This window comes from Triticum dicoccoides, chromosome 4A, assembly GCF_002162155.2.
Source record: "Triticum dicoccoides isolate Atlit2015 ecotype Zavitan chromosome 4A, WEW_v2.0, whole genome shotgun sequence".
NCBI lineage: Eukaryota > Viridiplantae > Streptophyta > Magnoliopsida > Poales > Poaceae > Triticum > Triticum dicoccoides.
The window spans coordinates 495,297,121-495,304,059 of record NC_041386.1 but is presented as its reverse complement, the minus strand read 5'-3'; the positions used below and the strand labels follow the sequence as shown (position 1 = coordinate 495,304,059).

Genomic DNA, 6,939 nt, shown 5'->3' with positions numbered 1-6,939 from the left:
TTATTTTACTTACAAATTAGTCCCTAGCAACAATTGTTATGGACCAACATCACCTTTTTGTTCCGGTTACACTCAACACTAAATTCAAAATAATTCAAAGTGGCCTCAAACTTTGTGAGCTAATGCAAAATATTACCTAGTAATTATGTGCCAAGTTTCAATGTGAACAAACTCATTTGGTAATAAAATAAAATGCAAAGCTGATACTGAAGATGAAAACAGAAAAGAAAATGTAAAAAGAAAAAGAGAAACTACCTAAACTAGTACTACTTAAGTGGGCTCTAGTGTGCACATGGCCCAGCCCACTCCCAGCCTTTCCCCCCACCACCACGTACAGGGGAGGCAGGTGCCATGGCGTGGCAGCCATCCCACGGGGCCATGGCCGGATGGCCACCACGTCGCCTCCCTCGCCCTATAAAGTCGCCCACCGAAACCCTAATCCCCATCTCACTCATAGCCCCGGGATCCCCCATCGGCCTCCTCCTCTTCTTCTCGAATTCGAGCTCGAGCAACTCACGGTCACCATTGCCTCGCTGTCATCGTCGCGGCCACCGACCTCTCCGTCATGCGGGAGCATGTCCGGGATGTCCGTCGCGGCTGGCTTCGTCTGTTCCGGACCCCAGACCGAGCCAAGGCGCTGCGTCGCCAACGCCATCATCGTCTTCTTCATCCGGCCGCCGCCATCTCGCCATCGATCCGCACCGCTCCGACCACCCTCGGCCTTGCTGTCTACACCTCCGGCATTACGGTGAACTCCCCCTCCATCTTCCCCTATTTCCCCCTTCGATTCGATGCCGTAGGCTGCTCTTCCCATCGTGCTCAAAGTTTCGTGTCATAGCCATCCTCAGCCGCGCCCATGTTCGTGTCCGACGGCATCTGGCCGCGCGCGCCACTTCCTAGCCGCACCCAGGCGCGCGACCGCTGCCTGCCCTGCGCCAGCGCTGCTCGCCTCCGCGTGCGTGTGGCCTCGCCCGAGTCGCCGCTGCTCCCTGTGTCTGTGCTGTTTATTTTTCTTTTGTTTTGCTGCTGCTCCTCTTACCTGCTACCGCTACTGCTTGCCACGTCGCTGGCTGCTACTATCGCTCCTGCTGCCTTCTAGCACCGCTGATGGTGCTGTAACTTTGCTGCTGCTGGCCGTGGCCCGTCCGCCGGTGCTGTGTTGCCGCTGCTGCTTCGTGCTTGCTATTGTTGCCGCATGTAGGTACTGCTCAAGCTACGCCTGCTGCTGCTGATCTGCTGGACTCCAGTGCGTGCGTACTCATGTGGACTTAGTGCGTGCGTGCTCATGTGGAATCAGTGCATGTGTGCCCAATGCAAGTAGCCGGCTTGGCCATGGCCGGGGCGGTTTCACCCATCGCTGCTCTACTGCTGCTTGTCTGCTTCTAGCCACCGATGCTACCTTTTATATACTACTGCAAGTACTGTAGTGGGTAGCTAGCTTTTGTATTTCTACAATAACTAGCCTTCTAAACTGCCACTAAACAGCGATAAGACAAGTCCTAACATGGGTAAAAATTATATAAACGGAAAGTAGACGTAACAAGCCTCATTTTGTTCCATTGGACCTGCTTCAGATAATGCATGGATTAAATCCTACAAAAATCACAAAATGCTATCTGGTGTTAAAAGGAATAGAGTTACTCCCTATCATTTTGTGTGCGAGTGGGCTGTGCCACAGCCGTGTGTGGCCGACATGATTAGTTTAGGCTAATCTAGATTAATTGCGTAATCTTTGTTAGGTTAGTTGCTAGCCTATGGCAGGTGGACCTCTTTTAGTTAAGTTAGATTTTATTTATTTTGTCTACATAACTAGAATACTAGGCCCGTAAGGGTTCAATTTACCTGTTTTTTTGGAGTTTTTTTTAATGCCCTTGTTCGCATGACGCGTGTGATGGGAGTGTACCTCCTTTTTTTTATCTCACTGAGCCTTTCACGTGAGATGGTAGTACGGTGGTTGCTGGTTTGACTGAATTGTGGTGTGCCACGTACTCTCCACGTGTTCGGCTCCCATGCATGAGATAATCTCTAGAAAACTCGGGTGAAGTCCTCCACCGCCCTATGGGCCTACGAAAAGCCCACCTCACCCCGATCAAATGAAACCCTCGCTTCTCGAACCACCTCTCCTCTACGGGTCTCCAGGGTTGCGGAAAAAAAAGCGGCGCCAGCAGGCTACCGGGAGGAGGGCAGCGCCCTGCCGACGATTTATCTGGCTACTTCCTCCCCGTTGATCCCTGCCTGGACCATACCGTCTCCATCTTGAAGAAGGCTCGATCTTTTCCGGCGTCAGGTGAGCAGCTGGGTGTCCTTTTTTTCTTGCGGTTTATGGCCGGCGGTGGCCTGAATCTAAGTGGTGGTTGCCGTCCGGGCCGGCCGCCTTCTTTTTGTTCTTCTCCTTGCCTTCCTTGTCACCTCTCCCAATCGCAAGTGCACGCCTCCACGAGAGCAGCGAACAGAGCAGGCATTCATGGAGCAGATTCCTTTTTTTTTCTCCACTCCTCTTGCTCCCTTCTGATCGAGCTCCGCGTAGAGGAGGGGCTCGAGCCAGGTGATGGCCAACACTCCGCCACGGAGGCCAACATGAGGAGGTGCCCAATCTCGCTGTTGCTCCCCTTTGCGGTGAGTGCACGCCGGCTGCCCCTCGCACTCTCTTGGCCATGTGATATGTCGCGTGCATGTGCGGCTTCTGTGCTCCTGCTGCAGCTGTGTCATGTGTGTGCTAGCTGATGCATTCGCGTGTCTGCCTGTAGTATATCCGCCCCGGTCCAGCTGTAGCATTCACCTTTTCCGGTATCGGTGTTCAGGTCGACTGCAATGTGTTCGGTCAATTGACCAAACTAAGCCAACATAAAAAAGATATGTGCTTTTTTCAGTATGCAACTAACATGGCATTAGCTCAACACTAGGGATGAAGTATTTACACGTTTTCTGTTCCATGGATGCACTATTTTGTGGACGTGGCTGGAGCAATTAGTTCAGTGCATGAATGCCTTTTTACAAGTGTTCACTTTGTTCCTGGTTTTAGCAATTATGATGCCAATATGCTTATGGCGTGTACTTGAATATCTTTTATGATTTTTTATGTAATTGGATGATCTCTTTCTTATTTGCAAATTAATATCACTTGACTATTGTCTATTTTTCTTTTGTTTCAGATTGATGAGTTCGTGATGTACGAAAAGAGAATGCCTTAGAAAGACCGGTCATACGAAAGAGCACTTATTACTATTGAAATATTATGGTGACGATGTTTAGCAGTCATAAAAGGTATATCTTTTCTCAGATTCATATGGGCTGCCCTTCAAAGATAAATGTAGAAACAAAGTAGGGGAGATTGTAAGATTGTCCATGGTATTACTTTAATGTGGAGAAATATCACATGCAAATTTAGCAATCCGTAATTGTAGTTTTTTATTGGAATGTTTATTTCATAGAATTACAAATTATCATGTTACTTCTACTTCCTTATGGTATTATACTGTGCCTTATCTCATGACCTAGGGACATTGGTGTCAAGTTTCACATACTTGAACTGTTTAATTGATTGCTTCCATAAAATCTTCTCCTCAACGTTCCTATGTGTGATGATATAGTCCAGATCAGGCTTTGAGCTGTACTTTTTCCCTCAGCAATACTTTCAGTGAGAAGTAGCAACACTAATCCATCAATATAGATTCTGCGAAGTATTTAACATTGAGGCTGCGTTCGTTATGCAGGGAGAGAAAACGAAGGTTAAAAATACTTCAAAGGAATAGGACTGAAGGCTACCATAGAACCTACAGGGTCTAGGAACACAGGAATAAGAGAAAGTAGACTGTTCGGATCACAGCAGCCTTAAGGGTTTTTAAATTGCCCACAAGGCAGCTTTGTCTCTATCTCTCACCCCATCACGTCACACATCAGCTCATTTTAATTAGCTCTGCATGCTGACTGCCATGATCAGAGCACCTCGTCTCGGTCTTCCGCGAAAAACATGAGCTCCGGGCAGATTTTTCAATTCCTGTGGAATCGGCATCGAAAGGACAGGTTTCCTTTGGATCACTGTAGGTCATTCCTGCGTTTCGAACACCACAAAGGAAAATAAACCTTCATGAACAGTATTCCTTCATGATTCCTGCAAAAATCCTATGAACCGAACGGAGCCTGAATATGGTCCAGTTAGTGGCGTATTATTCCTTGCATTCAACACGTGTGTATAACACCTCGACGATGTGTTATTCTATATTGAAGTTTTAATGAACCTGAACTCTTCTGATTATTTTGTGTAAGCATGAACTCTTGGCGTGCAGGTGTAAGTTGATTTTTTTTTTCAAAAAAAAGGTGCAAGTCCTATCAGGCACATGGACAACTAACATCATGCTTCCTCTGTTTAGACATTACTCTACCACGTAATTGGTCTTTGGTTCTCTAGGAGATCGTGGTCCATATTTGATTAACTTACAAAAATATATGCATTAACATGAAGCTTTGCTGGAGTATTTGTGCAAAGGGTAAGTTATGCGAAGGGTAAACAATGCTTTATTTGTTCTATCTAATCTAAATTTTAAAAGCTTTTTGTAAGAAAAATATGGCCAGGCATTTACCAACAGGCAAGATCTAGCAGCTTACCTTATTTTTATTCCGGATGTTTAGTCATGCATCCGAATTTCCGGTATGATAGCTCACTTCTTTCATGTGTAAATAATTCCCTCTCCAAGGGATTCCTTAATTTATTTCTATCCTAGCAGTTCGTACATATCTATATTTTGTGTGGAGCGTTTTCTATTTCATTTTCTTTTACTTTGTTTTGATATATGGATTCTGACTGTAGTAATTCAGTTTTTCCACCAATTGTTGGATGCTTAAATTACCTTCAAGAAGTGTTTTTTCCCGCTCCCACATAGCATGCAACAGTTATATGCATCATTTGACTGGCTGTGTCATACAGTTAAAAGCTTAGTATTTTTGCTCATACAAGGAACAGATTCAGTTCAGTTAATTTAGCTCTATTGGCTGTATCAGTAAAACGTGGAAGTGTGCAATTTTGCTGTACATACTCCCCTATTTGTATCGGTTCAGTTAATTCAACTCTAATTATGTTAGTTGTAAAACATGGAAGAGTTGTTCGCTGGGGTTCTTTCCCCCCCTCTCCTTCTTTAATGAATGATATGCATACTCCGTATTCTAGAAAACAAAATACATATCCCCTATATATGCCCTTCTTATCCTTTCTTAAAAATAACTTGATACGTACAAGAGAATAATTACTTCCTGTAGATCTCCTTCCAAGTTTATTTACTTGATCCTTTTTCCTTTCACTTCCCTTGACCTATTTTTTGGTGCACTGACATGGTGTCTTCAGTGGAAAATTCTGATGCTTCTATGCTTTCATGACTGAATATTTTAAATATGATTAAACATATGTTATTTTCTCATGGAAAATCAAGTTATAAGTAGCTTAAATGCTTATTGCTGTTGGCATGAGATCTATGGGTTCTCTCTTAGTAATCAAGCACGTCAACTTCTGCTTTTCAGAGAAGGTTCCATGTTGCCATGTTCTTTCTGAAGTTAAATTGGCATTACAAATTTTGTGATCAATAGCTTTCAGAAGAAAAAGGTTGCTCAAGCTACTCTTCATCAAGTTTGCACATATCATGGTATAGTCATCAACGACCACAATCATGATGCGCTCAAGACAATGTTCAGGAGTTACTCAACAACACAATAGTGGAGCGGAACCGATCACTACTTAGTGATTTGGAAAGCAGAGTACTATTACTTTACAGAGGGAGTACATTGTGGTACTTTGATTTTTCTTTGCAATATTTATTACATAGAGATAATCTAGAGCATTCTGGAGGGGAACTAATCGGTATGGAATACTGATGCATATGCATTTTCTGGTGCAACTTGCTTCTAGGATGTGGCAACCATTTGAGAAAATTTTATACTTCCTCTGTCCTTAATTATTTGTTAGATAAATGGATGTGATACGATCAAGGATCCTCAAAAAATTTATCTCCCATTTCAAGATAATTTGCCAAACCGTCGAGAGCCAGGACGTGCATCCAGTAGCAACTTCAACATTGTCTAGGCATCAAACAAACCACCTGAATAAGAGCAAAAGAACCAGCTTCATCTATCTACCACTACATTGTAGAGACACACCCAGCTGGAGGATCAACATCTCAGGTCTAGGAAGAGAACAAGAGCTTCACAATTCTGCATTCAGTATCCACTATCACTACGTGTTGTAGATCACCTATGCATGTACCAACTAGATGTACCTTTTCCTGATCACCTATGCATGTATCAACTACATGTACCTATCCTTGTATGAACTATTTTGCTACGATCGAGTTTTGGAATGACTTACCTAATATTTATAGAAAATCTAAATAGCTTATCAATCTACATGGCGCGGCGTGCCGCCGCGCACTACCCGCCAGTATAGTCTATGCAATGTGGGCTTTGACTTTCCTTTTAACCGGTCAATTTGACTTGGTCAATTCGGATTAAATAAATGCTAAAATTTTAGAAAATTGTATAAATTTTGAAAATTCATAGAAAATAAACTGTAAGTCGGATGTAAATAATTTATATACAAAAGTTTCTCAGAACGACGAGACAAATCCGAATACGCGGTTTGTTTGTCAGCCACACGTCCCTAGCATAGTGAACACACAACTTTCCCCCTCCGGTTCATCTGTCCAAAAACGCGAAACACCGGGATTACTTTCCCGGATGTTTTCCCCCATCGCCGGTATCACATATCCTTGCGTTAGCTCACCCCTAGCGCCGCGTATTGCCATGCTATGCTTTGTGTTGCTTTGTTTGCTCTATTATTTATTTGTGTTACCCCTCCGTTACTTCTTTCCGGTAGACCTCGAGACTGCCGCCGATACCCCCCATGATCGACTACATCGGCGACGACCCCTCCTTGGCAGAGCAATCAGGCAAGCC

At 44.1% G+C, this 6,939-nt stretch overlaps 1 long non-coding RNA gene across 1 annotated transcript; it reads left to right on the top strand.

The window, feature by feature from the left end:
- The first annotated feature begins 400 nt into the window (after positions 1 to 400).
- On the top strand, positions 401 to 4,255 carry LOC119289007. Its single transcript, XR_005141389.1, has 3 exons — positions 401 to 748; positions 3,153 to 3,264; positions 3,714 to 4,255. It is a non-coding gene; the product is annotated as an uncharacterized LOC119289007 (long non-coding RNA).
- Positions 4,256 to 6,939: the final 2,684 nt, after the last annotated feature.